Source organism: Elgaria multicarinata, chromosome 4 (assembly GCF_023053635.1).
Source record: "Elgaria multicarinata webbii isolate HBS135686 ecotype San Diego chromosome 4, rElgMul1.1.pri, whole genome shotgun sequence".
Taxonomy (NCBI): Eukaryota; Metazoa; Chordata; class Lepidosauria; order Squamata; family Anguidae; genus Elgaria; species Elgaria multicarinata.
Genome location: NC_086174.1, coordinates 6942591 through 6970570, shown reverse-complemented (window position 1 = coordinate 6970570; position 27980 = coordinate 6942591). Strand labels below are relative to the sequence as shown.

Below are 27980 nucleotides of genomic sequence, written 5' to 3'. Positions count from 1 at the left end.
TCCATCCATCCACCCGTCCTAAGCGAGCCATGAAGGTCGTCCACCTTTTCTTCGTTGCCCTGTCTTTGCTGGTCCTGGGTTCTTCAGGTAAGGGATGAAGGAGAGAAGGTCCCTGGTCTCACTGCGTTCTCTTCTGCTTTTGGCTGGCACCTATGAATTGGGCTATGACTGTCCAAAGGAGAAGGCTTTTCCCCTTCTGGGTTCCCTTGTAATCAAAGCTAAAGGTCTTTCTTTTAGAGCCGTGGGCAGGGGGCCTCGCCAATAGGGTGACCATATGAAAAGGAGGACAGAGCTCCTGTATCTTTAACAATTGTATCGAAAAGGGAATTTCAGCAGGTGTCATTTGTATATATGGAGAACCTGGTGAAATTCCCTCTTCATCACAACAGTTAAAGGTGCAGGAGTTATACTAGAGTGACCAGATTTAAAAGAGGGCAGGGCACCTGCAGCTTTAACTGTTGTGATGAAGAGGAAGTTTCACCAGGTTCCCCATATATACAAATGACACATGCTGAAATTTTCTTTTCAATACAACTGTTAAAGATACAGGAGCCGTGTCCTCCTTTTCATATGGTCACCCTACTCGCCAAATTCTCCCCACTGTTTGTGGACAGAGATATATTGGGGGGACAATTTCACTGAAGTTCTCCAGGGGAAGGAAAAATTCTCAAACAGTTTTGCAGAGGTGGAACTCACCATTCAACACCCCTGGAAGGCAACAGGTTGAGGAAGGTTGAGAGACGGGGTTGGAACTGGGTGATGGGTTATCTTGTCCTTCTCATGTAGCAAAATGTCAAGCAGCACTCACTGGCACAGGTGGAAAATTGGGAAGAGATTTGAGGCGGAGTGTAGGGTCACAGCTTCCCACCACAAACACATACACACACACACACTTTGGCTCCATATACTATATATATATATGGGGTGTATTTATTTGTTTATTTATATGCTGCCAGGGCAGCATTCAAAACACAATGAAAAACCCAACATTTAGTTTTCAAAAATACAAATAAAACACTCCAATTCCAACCTGAAAGCATGAGCACTTTAAAAGACCAGCTCATAACAACCTTAATAAGATGCAGACTGTAAATGCAGAAATATTTCACAGGTCGGCTCCATACATACATCTTTTGGCAGAGAGCTCCGAGACATGGGGCCACTCCTGAAAAGGCCCTGCCTCCAGATAATGGAGCTGGTCACAGACCTTCAAATCCTTGCTGGCTCATTTGGCACTGAGCGAGGATGTGGTAGGTGCACCATGTCTTTAACATGACGTACCAAAGACAAGCAATGAAAAATGAGCCGACAAGGCTTTGAAGATCTGGGATCAGCTCTGCTAGCTAGGGGCAGGGCCTATTCGGGAGTAGCCCCACATTTAAACATGAACGTAACAGCGCCATTAAAAACCTGTTATTTTATATGGTGGTGATGCTAATTTTGAACTATGTTGATGCGTCTTTCTAGCAGAATTTTAACGTTCAGCGGGAAAGGAAGCAATATATCATTGGGACTGGTGGGGGCGGGGAGCTCAGGCAGTAATCCTTGGTAGCGAATGGAGTAATCGGACACATCCCTACCTTCTTTTGTGAAACCTGGGGGAGCAGGGCCGGTGCTACCATAGAGGCCACTCAGGCGGGCGCCTAGACCGCCAAGGTAAGGGGGGCGCTGGACGCCACACCCGGAAGTCGCTCTCCCACAGCAGCTCTGAGAGGGCGGCTTCCGGGCGCGCTGTTCCGAAGCCGCCCGCCTGCCCACCCCAGCGTCCTGGCTTCGCTTCGGCTGGGTGAGTGCTGAAGCGAAGCCAGAACACTGGAGTATGGTGGTGGTGGGGCCCTTCGGAACAGCACGCCTGGAAGTCGCTCTCCCAGAGCGGCTTCCGGCTGGGTGCGCCGTTCCAAAGCCGCTGCCCCCCAAGCCAGCATCCTGGCTTCGCTTCGGCTGGGCGGGCAAGATGGCATCCCGTGCCCAGGTACGCTGGGGTGGGGGTGGGTAGGTGAAAGCAGCTCACCTGCCTAGGGTGCAAAATAGTCTGACACCGGCCCTGTGGGGGAGGCTGGGAAGAACATTTTTTAAAGGGCCAAAACAGATGTGATCTTATACACGCAGTTTGCAATTGTGTGAATGGCGGAGGGCAGAGGGGATATAACCCTGTTCTGGATCAGGGACTCTGCACCTCCCATTTCCATCAGGAAGAAATAGGATGGCCACGTGTCCTACTTTATGGTGAATGGTCGTCTGAAGGGCTTGTGAGAGGACAGTCCTCTATTTGGAGGTGTCTGTCTCAAAGAAGCCGTGCAATCCAGGTTTTTCTCCCTCTGCCATAATACTAGAACCCAATGGGGTCATCCCATGAAGCTGATTGGTGGGAGATTCAGGACAAATAAAAGAATGTACTTTTGCACACAGTGCAGAATTAAATTATGGCACCCCGGCTGTGGAATGAGCTCCCAGCCTGGCGCCTACTTTCGTCGCCAGCTGAAGACCTTTTTATTCTCTCAGTATTTTAACACTTAATTTTAACTTAAATTTAAATTTTACTGTTCTAACTCTGTATTTTAATCTTATATCAATTTTGCTGTGTGGTTTTATCCTGGTTGTGCTTTTGATACTGTCTTTTGTATTTGTGTTTTTAACATGTTGGTAGTTATTATTATTATTATTATTTATTTATTTATTTATTTATATAGCACCATCAATGTACATGGTGCTGTACAGAGTAAAACAATAAATAGCAAGACCCTGCCGCATAGGCTTACATTCTAATAAAATCATAATAAAACAATAAGGAGGGGAAGAGAATGCAAACAGGCACAGGGTAGGGTAAACAGGCACTTGGTAGGGTAAAACTAACAGTATAAAGTCAGAACAAAATCAAGTTTTAAAAGCTTTAGGAAAAAGAAAAGTTTTTAGCTGAGCTTTAAAAGCTGCGGTTGAACTTGTAGTTCTCAAATGTTCTGGAAGAGCGTTCCAGGCATAAGGGGCAGCAGAAGAAAATGGACGAAGCCGAGCAAGGGAAGTAGAGACCCTTGGGCAGGTGAGAAACATGGCATCAGAGGAGCAAAGAGCACGAGCGGGGTTTTAATTTTTGTGAATTAATTTTTGTGAATTAACCATAATTTTATTATGGTTTTAATTTTTGTGAACCACCCAGAGACCTTCGGCTATGGGGTGGTATAAAAACGTAATAAAATAAACAAATAAATAAATAAATACATAAACTCACTACCACAAGATGTAGTGATGGCCACCAATTTGGATGGTTTTAAAAGGGTGGTGGTGGATAAATTCCTGGAGGAGAAGGCTATCAATGGCTACTAGCCCTGATGGCTATGTGCCACCGCCTGTGTCAGTGGCTGTATCCCCACATAAACTATTTGCTGGGGAACATGGGCGGGAGCGTGCAGTTGCTGGGAGTTGGTTAGCCATTGGTTAGCCATTGTCCGGACAGAGTGCTGGACTATTTATGTATCTACACCATTTTTATACCACTCCACGTTTCCACATCTAAACAGATTCCAGAGTGGTGAACAATAAAAGAGAAAGAGGAAGACGATATCAAAACATATAAAGAAGAAAACAGCACATTAAACGTTTTAGAAAACAGAGGGCAAATAGAAACCATGGCTGGTCAATTAAGGAAGGCCTCATGAAACGAAGGCTCCATAGGCCTCTGTTCGGATTCTGCATGGCTCTTCTTATGTTCTGGGGAGGGCAATCCCATGCCCCCCAGTCAGCATCTGGGGGCGGGAGAGGCATAGTTCATTGGCTGCAAGGTTGAAGACAGGGCTCCCTCCTTCTCCCCCTGGTAGCCGGTGCGGAGAGAACCACACCGGCTACCTCTCTGCGCTCGAAAACCTGAGCACGGGGGCAGGAAAGAGGGAGCAGTCCTAGGGCAGGGAGGGGAGGAAAACCTGAAACACCATCTCACGGAGGAGAGCTTATACACTCAGGAAGCGATCTCATGGGTTAAGCCAGGGGTCTCCAACGTTTTGGGCCCCGGGAGCACAAGTGTCAATTTGATAAACTGTCCTGGGCACTGCCACAACATGGCTGCCATGGGAGGTGTGGCTAGTCAGAAAGGGCAAGTAACATGCCCAAAGGTTTGAGTGTAGGAAGACAGATTTTGGCTGACCATTAGGAGAACCGTCTTAAGAGTACTTTCACAATGGAGCCAATTACACGGGGAGGGAGGGGGGCACTCCCTCACTGGGGGTCTGCCAGGTATGTTGAGGATGCTCTAATTCCACGTTAGGTAGGACTAAGTGGCCAGCAAGACTTCTGCCAACACTATCAAGGCACGCTGGTGGCTCCGATGTCAGAGGGGTGGTGAATCCACTCTGGATTTCAATCTGAACTCCAAAGGAGCTCTCCAAGGTGCTGAACACATATTGGGGATTGGGTTCAGCACGTTTTATACCCATTTTTGAGTTCTGAGTGAGACCCAGAGTGGACTCACAGCCCCACTGGCCTCTGAGTCACCATCCTCCACTGTTCCACTCTACAACATCCCGTTGAAGGACAACAATTCTACAAGAGGCTTTTCTGCATGAGGCTTTTAACCCACATCTTTACTGAGACTTTTGCTTCCTGATCCTTTGTGAGATGAAAGGCTATTTGTCGATATATAAATGTAATAAATAATAATAATAATAATAATAATAATAATAATAATAATAATAATAATAATAATTGTTCCCCTTCCAGGGTTTTCTTTCTCTGCCTTTCAGTATGTCTCATCACACAACCACTAGATGGTGCTGTGATATGGCGGAATCGCGCAAATAAGTGAGAGTCTCATTCCGCCATTACTAAACAATACCACATTTTCTTCGATCTAAAAAAAATCCAGGGAACTGGTGGCAAAGAGCGATAGAAGTCCTGGAGGATGACTATATTGTGTAAAGGACCTGCAAAGTACCGCGAATGAGCAATCAGAAGTGCACAATAAAAGTCTTGTGTAGAAAGGCTCTATGATTCTGAAGCATGTGAACTTCAATATCCCCTCCCCAGACAGCGTCCTTTCCTGTTATTTACCTTGCTCTGCCCAATGAAGAGTGATCCTTGCATGTGTTTCTGTGTGCAGGACTTGCCTTCATTCATTCATCCATCCATCCATTCATTCTTTCCTTACATTTTTATCCTGCCCCACAGCCCAAGTACTCTTCAAACCGAAGTCGAAAAGTCAGTGCCACCTGATGAGCGGTACTTGCCAAATAAGAAAGTGTTCCCGTGGTTTGGTGAAGTTTGGAACCTGTGGCTATCGCTTCAGACCTTGTTGCAGAAGGTAATCTCAGTTCACCAAGTGAGAGAACGGCCATGTTCAGAAGACACCTTAAACCAAGGCTTTAACCATGGTGAATAGGCCTTTTTGCGTGATTCACTGTGAACAGGCGCCTTCTTCCCAAAATCCCTTGGGCCCGGGCACATCCCATGTGCCTTTGGTTGGGCTGGTTTGAGCATACCGTCCAGAACCCCTTCACTAGGGTGTAGGTCCCATTCAACTCCATGGGACACTCCTGAGGAAGCGTTGTCTCTCTCCTGGCCTCCCGCTCCCCTAATCCCCAAAGTCCATGTTAAAACTGGAGGCAGTGATCCTATACCCACCTACCCAGGAGTAAAACCCATAAGACTCAATGGGACTTCTGGGCAGACATGTACAGGATTGTGCTGTACCTGAAATCCCATTCACATTTTGTAGAATCTATTAGAATGTAATTAGAAGCAAACCACTGAGTGATTCAGCATGCTAGAAAAAGCTGGTTTATAGTATCAGTATGCCATGATGTATGAGGATGTACTCTTCAGCTTTTTTTTTTTACAGTAATTTTTCCATCTTGGATTTTAAACCATTCAGGAATCTACAAGACAGAGGAATTTTGTGCAAGGGAGAATTCATTAAAGACAGTTTGATGATGATGATGATTAGAATTAAGTATATATTTACAGGTTTACAATATTTTGTACAATACATATGTATGCATTTTTAATTTTATATTCTAACTACCAAAATCGTTTTTCCTGTGGCAGCTTGCAAATATCAACAACATACAATCCATGAAAAATATGACATTAGGGTTGTATTCTGGCCCTGTTCGGACGTCACGCTAAACCATGATGCTTAAGTGTTTTGAGCTTAACCGTGATGGCTTAGACTGTCACGTGGAGGGTGTTTTTCCTAACTACGGTACGTTGGCAACATAGCCCCAGTTTAACCACCCTCACTAATCACGCACTGCAGAAGTGTTAATGGCCATAACCATGGCTTAGTGTTCTGTCTGTCAGGCCCCTGTGGTTAACCAAGCACTGCCATAGAGGTCGGTGGCAAGAGTGGCCAAACAGCGCTGCCACTCCTGCCACCATGCGAGATCTCCATGATGCAGTCTGAGGAGCACAAAGATGAAGGTTTGGGCAAACTCACCCATTCCCCTTTTCTTTCAACTTTTCCAGTTTTTCAGTCTGTCCGTTCCCCCCAACTTTTGAATTTTTCCGCAAATGCACAAATCCGCCCCCCTCCCAATGCATCGTTTCGCATTTTAGCCTTTGGGGGAAATGCACTAGGGATGTGCTCCGCTTCTCTTTGGTTCAGAGAAGCAGGAGCGAGGCGGCCTAACTCGCCTCCGGAAAAGGCGGAGGCGAAGAGAGTCAGGGGGGCTGCGGATCGAGGTGAAGAGGATCGCCTCAATCCGGAGCTTCTCCTGCAGGTAAGTGGGGGGAAGGGGGACTCATCTGGCGATGGCGGCGGCGGCGCCAGGTAAGGGTGCAAGGAGGAGGGATGCTTACCTGTCTCCGTCGCAGGCTTCAATTGAGGCCCCAGTTGAAGGCGGAAGTGAAGTCCGTGCACACCCCTAAAATGCACATTATTCACCGGATTTTTGCATATCTTTTGAAAGAAAGAACAATTAAACCGCCGGATCTGTAATGACCACCTGTGTCTAGTTGCCCTGCCGCTGAGGCTGCTGCAATGTGTAACGGACAAGTAGGAGGACTCTGGACTTTTGTGGGCTGGAAGGTAGTTAGGGAGTGATTAGGCTAACTGTGCACAGGGACGTGGTTCCGTGGTTGTGTGGCAGGAGCATGCAGCATGGTTAGTGCTCAGCCCCCTAAAGCATGGTTACTCTAACCACCCTTCCCCGACTCACGTCCCAACAGGCCCAAAAAACGTTAGCAGCGCTAGTGTGCTCATAATAATAGAGGCTGCTACTTTTACCGTTTTATTAATAATGCAAGTAATTAGTTGCACAACGAAATGCACAGTCACGTTGTACAAAGGGTCGCTGATAGAGACCTTAATCATATATAGCATCAATTTCATGGGTCAATCACTGCACAGATATCAATTTTACGATCCATTAATTTTGCAGTGTACCAATTAGAAAAGCTGCTAATTGCTCTGGGTAGGAAATGCACAGTGGGTTCATTGCACCGGCCTTTGACTGCACACCCAGTTGGTTGTGCACAGCCAGACGGTTGATGATTACGCGAGATCCCTCTTGCACAGCACCCATTGCAACGGTCCCCTGCCCCTGGGGACGCCCGCTGCTTCTGGGACGTCTTGTCCTTTGATTACACCATTTATTAATGGCTCAGTTCATTCCATGCGCTGCCCAGCTTTATCCATCGCTTATCTCTCGTGCATAAACTAATGGATGTTTTAGATCTCTCTTAGTCCAAAGTGCGGTGCCAAAAGTTTGCCCCCCACGACCGCAAGTGGAGGAGCGACTCCAGGGAGGTCTTGCCTGGGGCCCCCCGCTGGGGTTTAGGCCCTCAGCACGTACCTGGCCCTGCCTACCCCTGACGCCACCCTGGGGCTAGCAGAAGGGAGCTTCTTGTCTTCATATGAGCTTGACACCCCTTATTTTAGAACGCCTGAAGCCACCCTCAAAGACCGTGACTTATTCTGAAAATGAAATGATTGTTGTGCTTTGCAACCCTCAGCCCACTCTAATGGAGAGGCCGGATGCCTGCAAGCGTCGCCATGATCCCCTCACAACAACAGCTGCTGGATCCTGTTTCCTCCTCGCCTGGAGACGCTGTCCGCTCCGTCTCCTAAGCTTGCTGGTCAGCCAAGAAGAAGCCCTTTGCAATGACTTGGAAGCGCTTGTGCCTTTCGATTAAAGCAGACTTAAAAAGAAATAAATCAGTCCTCTTATTTCCAATGTTCAGGGAGAAGGGCCCATTTTTACGTAGCCCAAACAGCACCAATCCATGCACAAGAGGGAGGAATCACCAGACTTGGGGGGGAGAACAGCAGTAAAATAAAATCTTCAGGGTTGGAAGATAACCCATGGGAGGGTGACCCCAAAAAAGGAGCCTAAAGGTGGACTGAGCATGTGACCTCTGGCCTGCTGTGGCAGGATGTGGAAAGGCGAGAAACCAAACCATGGCACTCCTGGAGTGGACTGAAGGCAACAGTGAGGAGCACTTTATACTGGAACATTTTGTTGCAGACCCCAATTATTATTATTATTTCAATTCATACCCGCTCCCTATGTATAGAATACCTGAGGCATCAATTATAAGGCACTAATACATAGTTGACTATATTAGGCTGGTGGCTCTGGTGTCAGTAGTGTAGTGAATCCGCTCTGAGTTCCAGTCAGTTCCAGTCAGGACTTTCTCCCACTTTGGAGAGCTCATTTAGGGTTCTGACTGAAACCGGGAGCAGATTCACTGCCCCACTGACATTGGAACCACCAGCCTCCGCTGGGTTCCCCCCCCACACACACAAACACACCCAAAATGCTGCCTGGCACATTGAGATTCACAGCGGTCCACAAAAGTTGGCTTCCTTTACTGGCCAGCCGTGATTCGGGCTGACTGCACAGAGTCCTCTCCACCCCTGAGTCCTCTGGTGGGAACAGACCAGTTGGGACTGAGATGGGGGGGTCTTCTCTCATTTAGGTTGGGGTATGCGGAAAGCAAGGGCCATCCACGAGCATCTCTTCCACTCTTTGCCGGAGACTCCGTTCCTTGATGTTTCCAAGCCTCAGCACAAAGGGGTGCTCTGGGCAGGGGTGCCGGGTGCCGTTCTGGGTCTTGCCCTTTTGCCCCTGGTGAGCTGGCAAGCAGATGTCCGGGTGCCTCCTCCATCATTACCTGCCTGGAAGCCCAATACCGCAGGGGTGTCTCCGATGCAGCTGTGAAACGGAGGGGGTGAACTGCCACCCATAGGAGTATCGCAGGGCCTTTCTACAGATCTCCCTTCGTATCCGCTCTGCGTGCAGGAGGTCACTTGGCGGGTCCAGTCCTGGGGTTCTTGAGCTCCTTGGAGGATGAGAGGAATGCCAAGAAATACATCCCATGATAGTGGAAAGACGGAGGACACGACAGCCAGGCAAATTGCCCTTGGGGATTTTGCAATTCCGCCTTCCTTCCAGGAAGCGGCGCCAGAGGCTTTCCTCTGACACAAAGGAGGCCTTAGACGAAAAGAAAAGTTGGGGTTCTTCTCGGTGGTGACTGTAACATGATTAGCGGAACTGAAGTCAAGGACAACAGGTTCCCTGGGGGAAACCATTCAAGGGAACACCACTCGTCCGCATGGGCTTCTACTTTCAGTTTTGAATAAAGCGCGAGTTACAGGCCTAGCTGCTGTTGCATCCTTCTATTTACCACATAAACAGTGACACACACACCCCAATTGTGGGAAGATCTCCCCAACGAGGCCCGCCTGGCGCCAATGTTGTTATATTTTTGGCGCCATGTTGACTGACTGAATTAAATCTTTATCGCTAAAAGCAATAAACCATCACAATTTGATATAATTAGAAAGAGAGAATACAAGTCAGAAGATGAGCTAATGTAGGGTGACCACATGAAAAGGACGACGGGGCTCCTGTATCTTTAACAGTTGCATAGAAAAGGGAATTTCAGCAGGTGTCGTTTGTACGCATGTAGCACCTGGTGAAATTCCCTCTTCATCACAACAGTTAAAGCTACAGGAGCCCTGACCTCTTTTGTATCTGGTCAATAGGGCAGGGTTCCTGCAGCTTTAACTGTGGTGATGAAGAGAGAATTTCACCAGGTGCTTCATGCGTACAAATGACACCTGCTGAAATCCCCCTTTCTATGCAACTGCTAAAGATACAGGAGACCTGTCCTCCTTTTCATATGGTCACCCTAGCTAATGTAAACTCAATAGCAATAGTGAGTTTAAAATCATATAAAAATGGGAAGCAAAAATAGGGTGACCATATGACCGGATTTGCCCGGATTTGCCCGGGTTTCTGATGACAAACCCGGGAGGGGGAGGGGAAATCCGGATTTTCTCCAAAGAGCAGCTCTAATGAGAATTAACAAAAATGCTTATAACTCTGTCATTTTTTAAGATAAAGACATCAAACTTGGCATGATAGTAGCTCTTAGAAAGCGCTTTAGTCATACCAAATTTGAAACAGTTCCATTCATCCGTTGATTTTTTAGGGATTTTTTTAAAATTGAGGTTTTAAAATTATTATTTTTAAAATCGTCATTTTTAAAGATAAAGAGATGAAAGTTGGCACCATGATAGCTTTTAGGTAGAGCTTTAGCCATACCAAATTTGAAACAGATCTGTTCATCCATTGATTTTTAGGAATTTTTTTAAATGTGAGGATTAAAAAAATTTTTTAAATGTTATTTTTAAAGATAAAGAGAAGAAACTTGGCACAATGATTGCTCTTAACAAGGACTTTAGCTATGCCAAGTTTGAAACAGATCTGTTCATCCATTGAGTCTTAGGATTTTTTTAAAAAGTTTGAGGTTTTAAAATTATTATTTTTAAAAATAATTTTAACATGTCGACCATGTTGTCCTCCTTTTTGGTTTCCAAAATATGGTCACCCTAACATTGACATAAGTTAAGAGCTCCTCTATGGGGTACGAGACCAACGTTTATAAAGAAGGAGAAAATTAAGAGCCATGTTAAGAGTGTCCCTCTTCTCCAGGCATTCGGCAGCATATATAAATTGTTTAATTAGGACCTGGATAATCTCTGGCTGACTGTTTTAAATTGTTTCTCAATACATGTTGATGTGTGTGTGTGTGCGTGCGCGCGCTGTCTGGGTTTTTAAAATTTATTTTTATACTTTCTCTTATTTATTGTAATGATTTTAATTTGGGGGAACTGTCCCAGAGCGCTTCTATAATAAAGGAAGTGAACAAAAGGGTCTGCCCAGTGTGGGGCAGCTGCAAAAAACCGGCCAAGTCCATGCTAGGGATCATCTGAAACCAGATCTAAAACAAAACGGCCGGCATCACTCAGCGGCCTCTTTGTGGGCTGCCCTGCTTGAAATATTTATTTATTTATTTCATTTAATTTCATTTCTATACCGCCCAATAGCCGACGCTCTCTGGGCGGTTCACAAAAATTAAAACCATAAAGATCATAATAAAACAACCAACAATTTAAAAACACAAATACAAAATACAGTATAAAAAGCACGACCAGAGCGGCTTCCAGCCGGGCGCACCGTTCCGAAGCCGCCGCCCCCACCCCAGTGTCCTGGCTTCGCTTCGGCTGGGCAGGCGAGATGGCGCCCCGCGCCCAGGTACGCTGGGGTGGGCATGGGGGTTGGGGTGGGTGGGTAGGTAAAAGCAGCTCACCTGCGCGGCCCGGTTCCTAACAGGCCACGGACCCGGACCGGTCTGTGGCCTGGGGGTTGGGGACCCCTGCCCTACACCATTAGGGTAGATCTCATCTTCTTGCCTTCTTTTGTATCTGGTCACTCTAGTATAACTCCTGCAGCTTTAACTGTTGTGCTGAAGAGGGAATTTCACCAGGTGCTGCATGCATACAAAGGAGATCTGCTGAAATTCCCTTCTCTATGCAACTGTTAAAGACACAGGAGCCCTGTCCTCCTTTCCATAGGGTTGCCCTACCCTCGTCTTGCATCATAGGTCATCACCTGAATATCCTCCGTTACCTGTTGCTTAAGACTTTTCCCTACCCGGATGCTGTGCAATCAATTTCTTTTATTTGCAAAAGAGGCGAAGCTTACAGAAATGCCTCTTCTAAGGCTTAGTTGTTGACAGTAAAAGTTTTAAGATCATATTTTCAGTACTTTGGGCCACGCCCCTTTAGTATTTGGGGCCCCGCCTCTTTTGCTTCCCCCCCCCCTCCGCCCCCACTACTGCATTGTGGCCCTGACAGCTTCTCCAAAATGCAATTCAGCTCTTGGGCTGAACAAGATTCAAGGTCCGTGTTTTAAAAGAACTTAAGAAGAACCCTCTCGGATCGGATGTGCTCTCCTTTGCTGGATCCGTATGGGCAGAGGTTGGAGGAGCTTCTGTCCAGGATGCTGTACTTGTACTTGCTCCTAAACTGAGCAAGACGTTGGATTAGATTAGGGCTGTGCACCAGCCTGATTCGGATCGCGAATCCGGGGCGGATTGACCGATCTGCCTCCGCCAAAGGCGGATTTGAATCGGGTTGGGGGAGCTACGGATCGAGGCCAAGCGGTTTGCCTCCATCCGGAGATCCGAATGCAGGTAAGTAGGGGGGAGGGGAGCTCACCTGGCGGCGGCACTACAGTCCGTGCGGTGATGATGGCCCCAGGTAAGGGGGGAGGGGGGCTTACCTGTGTCCATCGCGGTCCGGGGCAGCCATGGCCTGCTCTTCTGGTTTGAGGCCTGGCCCTCAGTTGAAACCTACACCAGACCACGATGGAGGCAGGTAAGTGGGAGGGGAGGGGAGCTTCCCTGGCTCGGCCGCCGCAGTCCGTGGGCTTATTCGGCCCCCATTTTGCCCCCCCTTCACCACTTACCTGCCTCCGACACCCGCCGCAGAAGCAAGTAAGTAGGGAAGGTGGGCAAAATCTCGATCCGCCCTTCCAGATCTCACTCCACGGAGCAGAGCGGGGGAGGGACGGATCGACCCGAAACTGATTGGCCCAATCCAAAAGTTGCGGATCGGGCCACAAAGCAGTTCGGGGTGGTGGTGCATAGCCCTAGATTGAACCGCCCAGAGAGCTTCGGCTATTGGGCGGTATGAAAATGGAATAAATAAATAAATAATGTTCCGGTCCCTTCCAACTTTATCTGTGTATGTTCTGTGTTTTAGAGTTTTAAATTTTGTATACTTGTTTTTATCTCAATTTTAGAATTTCTGTAAACTGCCCAGAGAGCCCTGGCTATGGGAGCGGTATATAAGTGTAATAAATAAATAAATAAACAAACAAACATTCTAAAATTCTACAGATATTTATAGATTTATTACATTTATATCCTGCCATTTTTTCTCCAAAGAACCCAAGGTGGTGTGCATAATTCTCCTCCTCACCATTTTATCCTCACAACAACAACCCTATGGGGTAGGTTGGGCTGAGAGTTTGTGACTGACCCAAAGTTACTCATTGAGCTTCTATGGGCTGAGTGGGTACTAGAACCCGGATCTCCCAACTCCCAGTCCAACACCGGCTCCTATGTATGCTTATGCATGTTCCAGCTGTCCCTGTTTACAGCCTCTAACTTTCTAATACCTAGGAGCCATCAAAGTAAAAATATGCGGTAAAACGAGACCTCGAAAACCACGCAGCTTGGCGACGAAAACCACGATGTGGATGTGAATTGGAGACTGCGCCATGTAGACAAAAGGTGCGCCACTTTGCGTCCACGACGGAGCACGCACAGCATGTAGACGTGCCCCTGATCAATTACTGTGTCTGTGTGTTCCCTTTTGGGAAGAGCCTTGTTATGAAGAGAGACTGAAAGAACTGGGCATGTTTAGCCTGGAGAAGAGAAGATTGAGGGGAGACATGAGAGCACTCTTCAAATGCTTAAAAGGTTGTCACACAGAGGAGGGCCAGGATCTCTTCCCGATCCTCCCAAAGTGCAGGACACGGACTAATGGGCTCAAGTTAAAGGAAGCCAGATTCCGGCTGGACATCAGGAAAAACTTCCTGACTGTTAGAGCAGTACGACAATGGAATCAGTGACCTAGGGAGGTTGTGGCCTCTCCCACACTAGAGGCCTTCAAGAGGCAGCTGGACAACCCTCTGTCAGGGATGCTTTAGGGTGGATTCCTGCATTGAGCAGGGGGTTGGACTCGATGGCCTTGTAGGCCCCTTCCAACTCTGCTACTCTATGATTCTATGAATATTTATTTATTTATTTATTTGATTACATTTATATACCGCCCCAAAGCCGAAGCTCTCTAGGCGGTATACAGAAGTTACAATTGTGTTAGTCTGAGTTGCTACTACACTACAGTCCTCATTCTTCAGAGTTCGGTTCCTTCATCAGGAGGGCTGATGACCCTCCAGCTTATCATTGTTATTATTATTCCTGCCTTTTCTCCAATACTGGGACTCAGTGGGCCCCCCCCTGCCCCAAAACCCAGACTTTTCCCCTCAACTACCAATATTTTTGCAGCTGGTTTTCCAGCCACTCACAGCCCATTTTAAAAAGTTGAAATCAATCTTTTAAGGCTGAGTAACGGGCAGTGAGAGCTTCAGGTTACAACATAGAATCATAGAATCATAGAATAGCAGAGTTGGAAGGGGCCTACAAGGCCATCGAGTCCAACCCCCTGCTCAATGCAGGAATCCACCCTAAAGCATCCCTGATAGATGGTTGTCCAGCTGCCTCTCGAAGGCCTCTAGTGTGGGAGAGCCCACAACCTCCCTAGGGAACTGGTTCCATTGTCGCATGCTGGTCTTTTGGGCCCCGTTCCCTTTCATTTGGCCCCACCCGCCACCAGAATGCGCACCCTCCCAGATCTTCTCCGAAACTGAATAAAGCCCTCGGGCTGAAAGAGGTTAAACATCCCTGGGGCTGTCTAAATGCTCGAAAATCCACGGGGTGGGTGCACAGTGGCGTGGCATCAATTATACAACACAATCGCGCACCCACCCCGGGGCTTTCCGCCGAAGCTGTGGAGAAAAAAACGTTGAGGACTTACCCTGACATTTTTCTCCAGAGCGAAGTGAGGACACTCTTCAAATACTTAAAAGGTTGTCACACAGAGGAGGGCCAGGTTCTCTTCTAGATCCTCCCAGAGTGCAGGACACGGAAGAACGGGCTCAAGTTAAAGGAAGCCAGATTCCAGCTGGACATCAGGAAAAACTTCCTGACTGTTAGAGCAGTGCGACGGTGGAATCAGTTACCTAGGGAGGTTGTGGGCTCTCCCACACTAGAGGCCTTCAGGAGGCAGCTGGACAGCCATCTGTCAGGGATGCTTTAGGGTGGATTCCTGCATTGAGCAGGGGGTTGGACTCGATGGCCTTGTAGGCCCCTTCCAACTCTGCTATTCTATGATATGATTCTATGACACGCAAGACGGCATCAGGACAGCCTCACTCTGGAGTCGCAGTGGAGGCATGGCCAGGCAGTGCCTGGTGGAAGGGCACCTGCGATTGGTCGTCTTCCACCATGAAGAGGATGCGGGTGGCTCCAGTCCCCAGACGGCCAACCAGAAACCCTGCGCTCTCCCCTTGGCATCAGGGTTACTTGATGCCACCCCAGGGGAGGGAAAGCGCGGGGTTTCGGAGGGACGCAGCACCAAGCTGGTGCTGTAAAGACCTCCCCAGGTCTACTCTTTTTTCTGTGCTAAATAGCCCCAAACCTGTGAGCCTTTCCCCAAAGGAAAAGAGTTCCTCCCCCTTCCTGCTGAGTGGCACCCTTCTTTTTAAGGTATATTTGTTTCAACCTAAGAAGTGCCCTGATGCCCACCCTACCCTGTGCCTGTTTGCCTTCTCTTCCCCTCCTTATTGTTTTACTATGATTTTATTAGATTGTAAGCCTATGCGGCAGAGTCTTGCTATTTACTGTTTTACTCTGTACAGCACCATGTACATTGATGGTGCTATATAAATAAATAAATAATAATAATAATAATAATAATAATAATAATAATAATAATAATGCTGGATCAGACCAAGGCTCCATCTAGTCCAGCACTCTGTTCGCACAGGGGCCAACCAGCCATCAGCCAGGGACCAACAAGGCAGGACATGGTGCAACAGCAACCTCCCACCCATGTTCCCCAGCAACTGATGTACACAAGCTTACTGCCTTCGGATACTGGAGATAGCACCCAACCATCAGGGCTAGTAGCCATTGATAGCCTTTGCCACCAGGAATTTATCCAAACCCCTTTGAAAGCCATCCAAATGGGTGTCCATCGCTACGTCTTGTGGTAGTGAGTTCCATAGTTTAACTCTGCGCTGTGAGAAGAAGTCCTTCCTTTTATTTGTCCTGGATCTCCCACCAATCGGCTTCATGGGACGACCCCATTAAGTCGTAGTATTTTGAGAGAGGGAGAAAAATGTCTCCCTATCCACATTCTCAATAACATGCGTAATTTTGTACATCTCGATTATGGCCACAGAGGCAGGCAGGCCTTTTCACGTGTGGCCTAGATGTGAAGCCCTAATTGCAAGACTGTTTTAGTACCTTCCCACATTGTCCCGATACATCGGTTATTGCTTCCTCGTTTTGCATTTCCCAAAGAACCGCCGGGATCTGCATTGTGAAACCTGGTCATGGCAACAGCCTGAACGGCAATTAAAGTTTGCCTACGAAATACGGAACACAACCCTCCGTCTCTGCCGTGTGAAGCAAACCTCTTTGAAACTGCCACGTCTTTATGCAATACTCTTCATCTCACCTGCCCTCCACAAGGAACAGTTTCTTATTCCTTTTTTTAAAAACTGCAGCTTGTGTTCGGTGGTGTTGTGGAAATTCTACCCCCTGTCCAGTGAAGCCATTCAACAACTGCGGGCATTTTAATTAAAATCCAGTAACCGAATCTATTTGCACTGTTTGGCAGGGGAGTCTCTTCTGCGATAGGCAGTAGTGCAGCTAGGTAAGATTAGGTGCTAGAATAAATAGTCTTAGAGCCAGGGCCGGTGCTACCATAGAGGCCACTCAGGCGGCTGCCTGGAGCGCCAAGCTAAGAGGGGCACCAGGCACAGTGCAGCACTCACGCGCGTTGGCTGTGAGCCAGCCCAGCCCAGCCCGAGGATTCAGCTGGGCCTGGGAGGGCGAGATGGCGCCCCGCACCCGCCCAGCCGAAGCGAAGCCAGGGACGCTGGGGTGGGGTGGCTCCACGTTCAGACTTCTGGAATGTGCCCAGAAGAGAGAGAGAAAATGTATGGGGTGCATGGGGTCTTTGAGTGAATGCATGTGTTCATGCGTGTGTTTGTTTGGAGTGAGTGATGCTGAGTGTGTGTGTGTGCACGCGTGTGAGTTGGGGGGGACGATTTGGAGGTGATATTCCTATTAAATAATGCATTTTAGACCCATACACGTTCCTTTCCAATTTGTTTGCTATAATTGGCATGACGTATTTCTTGCACTTTAAAATAAATTTAGCAGTTTTAAGTTTTGTACTTCTTATTTTTTCCAGGAAACAGATGTTCTTAAAAATCAAAGTTGGCATTTTTTGGGTGGTGGTGGTGGTTTGAAAACAGCTCACCTTGCCTAGGGCGCAAAATAGTCTGGCACCGGCCCTGCTTCGAGCGGATTCCTATATGTGTTTAGGCAGAAAAAAGTCCTACAGCTCCCCATATTCCACAGCCAGTCATGCTGTCTGGGGAACACTGGGAATTGTAGGATTTTTTCTTCTGCCTAAACAACTGTAGGGTTGCACCTTTACAGCAGCCTCTTTTGATGGCCGTGTGTACAAAGCACACAGCTAACTCCTTTTTTCACCCAACCTCCCCAATGCCACGTTTTACAAGTGCTTCTTCATTCCCGAAAGATTAGAACAGGAAAAGCGCTCCTGGCCGACGCTGATTAAAAAACACCTTTGTGCAGTGTTGCATTGTAAATTCCCTTAACTCCTTGCACTATCGTGACTTCAGGAACAAAATGGGAGTTTGCTTCTGCTTGACCTGATGCCATTGTCACCTGCCGCTCTGTGGGTGCTCAGTTGGGGGGCGGGGCTGGGCAGCAGGGCCCCTTGACTTTGGCCCCCAGCTCTAAACCTAGCTGCACCATTGGCTATAGGCTGCCAAGGGCTCTGCCCACTGTGATCACACAATGAAATTGTCACAAAAGTAACAGATCGTTTTTGCTTTAGCAGCTGTTGCCCCTTTCTCAGGGCTGTGCTAGGGTGACCATATGAAAAGGAGGGCAAGGCTCCTGTATCTTTAACAGTTGCATAGAAAAGGGAATTTCAGCAAGTGTCATTTGTTTGCATATCTCACCTGGTGAAATTTCCTCTTCATCACAACAGTTAAAGCTGCAGAAGCTATACTGCAGCTATACTGTGACCAGATTTAAAAGAGGGCAGGGCACCTGCAGCTTTAACTGTTGTGATGAAGAGGAAATTTCACCAGGTTCCCCATATATACAAAGGACACCTGCTAAAATTCCCTTTTCAATACAACTGTTAAAGATACAGGAGCCCTGTCCTCCTTTCCATATGGTCACCCTAGCGCCTGTGGTTTAATACAGTTCCTCATGTTGTGGTGACCCCCAACCATAAAATTATTTTCGTTCTTCTCTACACGATCCATTGTCATGGGATGGTTTGCTAATGAAAATAATACATAACAATAGCTTTAATAATACAAAAGATGATACATGACATAGTTCAGTCAATACAGTTTCCTAAGACCATCGGAAATATGTGTTTTCCGATGGTCTTAGGCGACCCCTGTGAAAGGGTCGTTCGACCCCCAAAGGGGTCCCGACCCACAGGTTGAGAACCGCTGCCCTAGGCTGTGCTGCACATGCAACAGAATGCGTGGCAAGTGTTAACAGGATAGAAAAGACTGCACCGTTTGGAGGAGTGCTCCGGAGCAATGCCCATTGGGATCACAGATAGGGTGGGTGACCATACGAAAAGGAGGACAGGGCTCCTGTATCTTTAACAGTTGCACAGAAAAGGGAATTTCAGCAGGTGTCATTTGTATATATGGGGAACCTGATGAAATTCCCTCTTCATCACAACAGTTAAAGCTGCAGGAGCCCTGCCCTCTTATAAATCTGGTCACTCTAGTATAGCTCCTGCAGCTTTAACTGTTGCGATGAAGAGGGAATTTCACCAGGTTCTCCATATATACAAATGACACCTGCTGACATGCCCTTTTCTATGCAACTGTTAAAGATACAGGAGCCCTGTCCTCCTTTCCATAGGGTCACCCTAATCACAGATTCATTGCAGGTTGGGGGGTTGCATTAAAATGGCGGGCGCTGTCATGCCCTATCTGGAGGAGGATTTGTCTGGGATGATGGGAGTTGTAGTCCAAACCCATCTGGAAGGTGCTGGGCTGGGAAAGGCTGAGCTATATGGATAATGGTGATAATTAACCACACTGAGCATTCATTTTCTGAGCTATATGGAAAAGGCTGACATAGCTTTTTAAAGAGTGTTTTCGCCCATCTAGCCGGGGCTCTGTAAAGCAGGAGGGTTGGAGGCTGGTGAGGCTGCAGGACTCATCAGAAGCCAGCTCTATGTGCTTCAAATAACATAATCGCAGGTTTCTTACAACTCTGTACAGCAGGTTTGGGGATGTGTCTGTGGGGATTTTTATCCTGCCCCTCAGCCTCAAAAGGCTCCCAGGGCAGCTTACAATGAATTAGTAAACAGAACAGTCCCCCTGTGCACAGGCTTACAATCTAAAAGAGTCACAACACATGAGGAAAAGGGATCAGGAGGGCAGAGGAAAAAGCAGCTGCACAGTTTAAAGAAAGATCTAGACTGGGTGCATCACAGCTCCCCCTGTTAGTTGCTACATGATGACCCTATCATTTGAATCTTTCAGAGTCAGGGGGGAGCCCCCTCTTTACCTTCCCTGGTTGTCTGCACGTTTAGAATATGGCAAAAGACGACTGGGCCATGGTCCAGTAATTTTTCATGTGACCTTTCCCAGGGAGCAGCAGCCTTCCCGCGCCCCCAGCATTCAAACTTTCCTAGCTTACATCTCAGAAACATGTGATGTGTTGCTCGTGAGCTGGCTGGAGGCATGGGACTGTCCACAGTGGAGACAGTGCACAGGGTTATGTAGATGCAGTTTCTACGTCCTCCTTACACTAGAGCTGGCCGTTCTCATCCAGCCCAACTTGCACTCTGAGTAAACAAGCCCCAAGCCTTCCCGTCTTTGGTGTTTATTGCACACCACAAAAACAGGCAAACAAAGCTAAAATTATCTTCCACTTCCTGTTTCGGGTCAATTGCGGCTATTGACCGGTCCTGATCTCCAAAGGCACTTCAATAGTGCTGACATCAAAACATACAGGAAGCTACCTGTGAATCTCACAAGACTACGCCTTCCCTCTGTTCAGCCACCCTTGCTTTGCATATGCCCACAAACCTTAACCAACAGGTCTGTGTAAAGTTGCGGGATGACAACACACCACTCTGGCAGAGACAAAAGGCACAGGGCTTTGCAGAATGAGGCCCCTGAGGACTGGCCAGGGTGATGGGAGATGGGGCAATAGGATGGGTAGACGATGTATAGGAGAGAGGGAGACAAGGAGAGTGTAGCATTGAACTTGCTTCCTTAGGCCTGATTTCTTTGGACAAGTCTCCTTTAAAGATCATCAGCTTCCTGGAACAGGCCAAGTGTTTCTCTTATGAATTGTCACCTTTATCATTCCAGGGGGGAATCCGCACGTCGTTCCGAGATCGCTTCTAAGCGACCCCAGTGCGGCGTGAAAGCGATCGTGTAACTGGCCTTTGGAAGAGCCGACGAAGAGGCGTCCTTCTCGCCGCCCCCCGCCGCCGCCACCCGCAGACCTCCTCGCCGGCTGGGACGGAGAGCTCGGGAGAAGAAGGCGGGGTGGAGAGCTTCTTCCACTCTCAATTCCGCCTTCTTCAGCCGAGCTCTCCTTGCCGGTCGGCGAGGAGGTCTGTGGGTGGCGGCGGCGGCGGCGGGAAGGACGTCTCTTCGTCAGCTCTTCCAAAGGCAAGTTACACGATCGCTTTCACGCCGCACTGGGGTCGCTTAGAAGCGATCTCGGAACGACGTGCGGATTCCCCCCAGGTGAATTAGCAGCAGGTATATCCCTCTTTCGCCCTCCTTCTTTAGCCAGTCAGATAAAAGGCTGCAGAGGTTTACTTCCCTTTAGGCCGGGTAGATAGTCTGGACTTTGGCTCTCCTCCTGACTACGGAGGTTGAGGAGCATCCCTTGGAGACTGGCCTCAGGGAGTAAATATAGAGAATATAGAGAGAGTAAAAGATATATCTCTATCTATATATGGAGCTAATGGATTCCACCTATAGAGTTTTTCTGTAAAATAAGAAGTCAATAACTAGACTTAAATTGATGCTTTTTGAGTTTGCTTTATGGTTTGTTTTTGTCTTTGTATTTCAAAAATATTTTTATTATATTTTTAAAGGACATGCTTTACCCCCACCCCCACCCCCTCTCCCATATCGCTTAATTTGCACTTTAAAAATTTAGATGTATTCTTTGGGTTTGGGATGAGACAACGGTGAAGAAGTTTAACATTTCACTACAAAGGCTAACGAATGCTGATCATGCGAGGCCTTTGATTTTTCTTTTTAACCACGCTTTGTTATTTTGCGAAATGGCATCAGTTGAGTGAATCTGTTGAAAAGGAACACTTAATCTATTTTTATTTTTTGTTACTGGATTAGAATATATATATATATTCTCACAGTAGTTTTTGTTAATCAAAAGAGCAGTTAACAAATAATATTACATTTTTTGATGGATTGATATTTCCCCCCCAAAAAAAAAGAAAGAAGGAAGAAGAATTAAGGATGGTGAAATCTTGGGAGAGAAAGAGGTGTTTAACTAGATCTGGTATGTAGATTGAGCGGAAGGAAACTATTGTGATTGGCAAACCGATTAGCAATACGTTTCCAATGGCATTTGGTTTGCAAACAATTTTCTTCAACTGCCCAGTGTGTCACAATTTCCCAAACACCCTACAAATACGGGAGCCAGCCCTCACCTGACAACACTTGGAGACCTTCCGTCCTTGCTGTGTTCGTCCTTGCTGCATCCATCCATCCTAACGGAGCCATGAAGATCATCCACTTTTTCTTAGTTGCCCTGTCTTTGCTGGTCCTGGGTTCTTCAGGTAAGGGATGGAGAAGAGAGGGACCCTGGTCTCACTGCCTTCTCCTCTGCTTTTGGCTGGCATTTATGAATTGGGCTATGACCGTCCAAAGGAGAAGGCTTTTCCCCTTCTGGGTTCTCTTGTAATGAAAACTAAAGGTCTTTCTTTTAGAGCCGTGGGCAGGGGGGCCTCTCCAAATTCTCCCCACTGTTTGTGGACAGAGTCCTTGGGACAATTTCACTGAATGTCTCCAGGGGGAGGAGAAATTCTCAAACAGTTTTGCAGAGGTGGAGCTCGCCGTTCAACACACCTGGAAGGCAACAGGTTGAGGAAGGTTGAGAGACAGGGTTGGAACTGGGTCACCCTAGAACTGGGTGACGGAGTGGCATTATCTCATCCTTCTCAAGTAGCAAAATCTTAAGCTGCACTCACCGGCTTAGGTACTGGGCATGTTGGAACTGGGCATGTTCCAACTGGGCATGTTGGAACATGTTAGGAACTGGGCATGTTTAGCCTGGAGAAGAGAAGATTAAGGGGAGACATGACAGCACTCTTCAAATACTTAAAAGTTTGTCACACAGAGGAGGGCCAGGATCTCTTCTCGATCCTCCCAGAGTGCAGGAACAGATTAATGGGCTCAAGTTACAGGAAGCCAGATTCCGTCTGGACATCAGGAAAAACTTCCTGACTGTTAGAGCAGTATGATAATGGAACCAATGACCTAGGGAGGTCATGGGTTGTCCTACACTAGAGTCATTCAAGAGGCACCTGGACAACCATCTGTCAGGGATGCTTATAGGTGGATTCCTGCATTGAGCAGCAGGTTGGACTTGATTGCCTTAGAGTCACCTTCCAACTCTACTATTCAATGATTCTATGGAAGAGCTATAGAAGTCCTGGAGGGTGACTATATTGTGTAAAGGACCCGCAAAGTACCGCAAGGGAGCAATCAGAAGTGCACAATAAAAGGCTTTCTGATTCTGAAGCATGTGACAACTTCCTCCCCAGACAACTTCCTATCCTGCTATTTACCCTGCTCTGCCAAATGAAGAGTGATCTTTTCATGTGTTTATGTTTGCAAGACTTGCCTTCATTCGTTCATGCTTTCGTTACATTTTTATTCTGCCCCATAGCCCAAATATTCCTCAAACCGAAGTCGAAAAGTCAGTGCCACCTGATGAGAGGTACTTGTGAACACGGATGGTGTTCCACTGGTTTGGTGAAGATTGGAACCTGTGGCTTTCACTTGAGACCTTGTTGCAGAAGGTAATCTCAGTTCACCAAGTGAGAGAACAGTGGGCGTGCCAGGGACAGGTGGCGCCTTCTTCCCAAAAACCCTTTGGCGAGGGCAAATCGCATGTGCCTCTGATTGGGCTGCGTTGAGCATACTGTCCAGAACCCCTTCACTAGGGAGTAGGTCCCATTCAACTCCACAGGACTTACTCCTGAGGAAGCTTTGTCTCTCTCCTGGCCTCCAGCTCCCCTAATCCCCAAAGTCTATGTTAGAGTGGTGGGAGGCAGTGATCCTATACTCACTTACCCGGGAGTAAAGCTCATAAGAGTCAATGGGACATCTGTGCAGACAGGTACAGGATTGTGCCGTACCTGAAATCCCATTCAAATTTTGTAGAATCTGTTAGAGAGTAATTCAGCATATTAGAAAAAGCTGGTTTATACGCCTGTTCAGTATCAGTATGCCATGATGTATGAGGATGTACTCTTCAGCCATCTAGGATTTTAAACTATTAAGGGATCTACAAGGCAGGAGAATTTTGTGCAAGGGATAATTCATTAAAGACAGTTTGATTATTACTAGAACAGGTTTACAATATTTTGTACAATACATATGTATGCATTTTTAATTTTATATTCTAACTACCAAAATTGTTTTTCCTGTGGTAGCTTGCAAATATCAGTAACATATAAACCATGAAAAATATGACATTAGAGTTGGATACTGGCCCTGTTCGGACGTCACGCTAAACCATGATGCTTAAGTGTTTTGAGCTAACCGTGATGGCTTAGAGCAGCCTTCCTCAACCTGGGGCGCTCCAGATGTGTTGGACAACAACTCCCAGAATGCCCCAGCTGGCTGGGGCATTCTGGGAGATGCAGTCCAACACATCTGGAGCGCCCCAGGTTGAGGAAGTCTGGCTTAGAGTGTCACCTGGAGGGTGTTTTTCCTAACCATGTTGGCAACATACCCCCAGTTTAACCACCCTCACTAATCACACACTGCAGAAGTATTAATGGCCATAACCATGGCTTAGCGTTCTGTCGGTCAGGCCCCCGTGGTTAACCAGGTGAGGCTGTGCAGGTCCTGGACCAGTGCCTAGACTCAGTAATGGGCTGGATGAGGGCCAATAAACTGAGACTAAATCCTGGCAAGACGGAAGCCCTGTGGGCGAGTGGTTCCGAGTCCGGAAGACAGGCTCATTGCCTGTTCTGGATGGGGTTGCTCTGCCTCTGAAAGAACAGGTTCATAGTTTGGGGGTACTCTTAGACCTATTTCTGTCATTGGAGGCTCAAGTAGCCGCCACGGCTCAGAGTGCCTTTTACCATCTTCGTTTGTTTCACCAACTACAGCCTCTCCTGGACAGGGATAGCTTGACCACGGTGATACAGGCATTGGTAACCTCAAGATTGGATTACTGCAACGCGCTCTATGTGGGGCTGCCCTTGAAGCTGCTCCGGAAGCTGGAGCTAGTGCAGAATGCTGCAGCTCGGCTGTTGTCTGGAGCTGCCCCTTTCCGGCATGTAACTCCTCTGCTGAGGGAACTGCACTGGCTGCCTATTCGCTACCGGGCCAGGTTTAAGGGTCAAACCCTAAACAACTTGGGACCAGGATACCTGAGAGAGCTCTGCCTTCTCCCCTACCAACCTGCCTGGTCGCTGAGGTCATCCGAGGGCCTGCTCCTGGTGGTTCCACCTAGATCCATCCTCCGATTGGAATCCACCAGGGGAAGAGCCTTCAGCGTGGTGGCCCCCCTCCTGTGGAATTCCCTGCCTCTGGAGGTCAGGCAGGCGCCAACCTTGTACTCCTTTCGGCACCTCCTGAAAACATCTTTATTCCAAGAAGCCTTTCTTTAACATGCAGCCTTGGATTTCTGTTATTGCTTCTTTTAAATTTTGTTTTAACTGTTTTTATTCTGTTTTTATTTTCATTTTACCTTGTACACCGCTCCGAATTTTTTCAATGGGGAGCGGTATATAAATATTCTAAATAAATAAATAAATAAATAAACAAACCAAGCACTGCCATAGAGCTCAGTGGAAAGAGTGGCGAAATGGTGCTGCCACTCCTGCCACCACGCGAGATGTCCATGATGCAGTCTGAGGAGCACAAAGATGTAGGTCTGGGCAAACTCACCCATTCCCACCTTTTCTTTCAACTTTTGCCATTTTTTGTCCCCCCCCCCATTTTTTGAATTTTTTATTCAAATGCACAATTTCCCCCCAAATGCATGTTTTTGCTTTTTAGCCTTTGGGGTTCCGTGGCTGTGTGGCAGGAGCATGCAGCATGGTTAGTGCTCAGCCCTCTAAAGCATGGTTACTCTAACCACCCTTCCCCGACTCACGTCCCAACAGGCCCAAAAAATGTTAGCAGCGCTAGTGTGCTTATAATAATAGAGGCGGCTACTTTTATGTTTTTATTAATAATGCAAGTAATTAGTTGCACAACTAATTGCACAGTCACTTTTTCTACAAAAAGTCACTTGTAGAGACCATTAATCATATATAGCATCAATTTCATGGGTCAGTCACTGCACAGATATCAATTGTACGATCCATTAATTTTGCAGTGTACCAATTAGAAAAGCTGCTAATTGCTCTGGGTAGGAAATGCACAGTGAGTGATTTGGGGTGAGTTAAAAAGTTTAAGCCGCGCCAAAAATCAGGGGATGATGGGATTGCCTTGAGTCTGGGCGTCCATGTGGACACATGGATAAGCTGTCATGGTGCCGAGTTTGAGGTTTCTAACATGCAAATTGACGGAGCTATCCCAAGGGGTCTGAATGGGGTGCCCGATTTTCAAAAAATCCCCAAAAATCAGGGGATGATGGGATTGCCTTGAAACTTGGCGTCCATGTGGACACGTGGATAAGCTATCATGGTGCCGAGTTTGAGGTTTCTAACGTGCAAATTGACGGAGCTATCGAAAGGGGTGTGAATTAGGGTTATGGGTGGTGCGTTAGAGGTTAGAGCCGCGCCAAAAAACGGGGGATGATGGGACTGCCTTGAGTCTGGGCGTCCATGTGGACACATGGATAAGCTGTCATGGTGCCAAGTTTGAGGTTTCTAACATGCAAATTGACGGAGCTATCCCAAGGGGTCTGAATGGGGTGCCCGATTTTCAAAAATTCCCCAAAAATCAGGGGATGATGGGATTCCCTTGAGTCTGGGCGTCCATGTGGACACATGGATAAGCTGTCATGGTGCCAAGTTTGAGGTTTCTAACATGCAAATTGACGGAGCTATCCCAAGGGGTCTGAATGGGGTGCCCGATTTTCAAAAATTCCCCAAAAATCAGGGGATGATGGGATTCCCTTGAAACTTGGCGTGCGTGTGTATACCCCCATGAGGTGTCATGGTGCCAAACGTGAGGTTTCTAACTTGAACAGAAAAAAAGTTGTATAATTTTTTAGCTTTCAATGCAACCCTATGGGGGGGGAAAACGGAGCTCCGATCCGGATCCGGAGCTCCGAGCGGAGCGGAGCGGAAGTGGGCGGAGCAGGGGCGGGGCGAAGCGGCCCACTCCGAAAATCGCGGATCTGCAAGTGAAGCGGAGCGGGGGGTCCGTGCACACCCCTACTTTAAAGCACTTTATAACAGTTTTATAGCACTTTAAAGCAGTTAAAGTGCTTTATAACTGTTATAAAGCGCTTTAAAGCAGTAGTGTAGATCCGGCCCTGGACTGCCATGAGAAACCCCAGGAATTCCCTTGCTAGCGGGGAATCCCCAGGTTGGCACGTAGGCTTGTATGTGTGTGCAAGCACATGAATGTGAGATGCCCGGGTGCCAAAAAAGTAGTGTCCCCCCGACCTAGGGGGTCAAAGTTACTATATAATGGTCTATGTTCTCTCTGGCCATCCAGCAGCGTCCCTTAGCAGCCGGGAATCTGCTCAGTGCAGCGTTTCGGCCCTAGACTTGAGTAGCTTAGTGGTAGAGTAACTGCTCTGCATGCAGAAGGTCCTAGGTTCAATCCCCAGCATCACCAGTTAAAACGGGGCGACCGCTTCAGTGCAGGCGAGTGGAAAGGCCCTCGGCAAGAGCGATTGCTGGTCAATCAGCATTGATAAGACTGAGACAGATGGATTAATGGTGTCAGCCAGTACCGGCTGCAGGTTCCCAAGAGCCCTTCAATGGGCTCCATCTTTGCTCGGGGAGTCTAGCTTTCCATTGCAATTGCCACCACCTCCTCCTCCTCCTCGCTGTCTTGATGGGTCATCTCATGTTCCTCCTTCTCGCCACCGGCGTTGCCTGGGCCAGAGCGAGAGGCAGGTTGCAAGGGGGAAGAGGGGGAGTGGGGCCTAGCTGGGGTTTAGGCCCTCAGCACATACCCGGCCCGGCCTACCCCTGACGCCACCCTGGGACTAGCAGAAGGGAGCGTCTTGTCTTCATATGAGCTTGACACCCCTTATTTTAGAATGCCTGAAGCCACCCTCAAAGACCGTGACTTATTCTGAAAATGAAATGATTGTTGTGCTTTGCACCCCTCAGCCCACTCTGATGGAGAGGTCGGATGCCTGCAAGCGTCGCCATGATCCCCTCACAACAACAGCTGCTGGATCCTGTTTCCTCCTCGCCTGGAGACGCCATCCGCTCCGTCTCCTAAGCTCGCTGGTCAGCCAAGAAGGAGCCCTGCGTCGTTTGTAATGGCTTGGATGCGCTTGTACCTTTCGATTAAAGCTGACTTTAAAAGAAATAAATCAGTCCTGTTATTTCCAATGTGTAGGGAGAAGGGCCCATTTTTACGTAGCCCAAACAGCACCGATCCATGCACAAGAGGGAGGAATCACCA

The 27980-nt window shown here is 47.7% G+C and overlaps 1 long non-coding RNA gene across 1 annotated transcript; it reads left to right on the top strand.

Moving 5' to 3' along the window:
• Positions 1–12: 12 nt before the first annotated feature.
• LOC134398265 (uncharacterized) lies at positions 13–27888 on the top strand. The gene is made up of 3 exons (XR_010025405.1): positions 13–87; positions 5155–5287; positions 27680–27888. It is a non-coding gene; the product is annotated as an uncharacterized LOC134398265 (long non-coding RNA).
• The last annotated feature ends 92 nt before the right edge of the window (positions 27889–27980 follow it).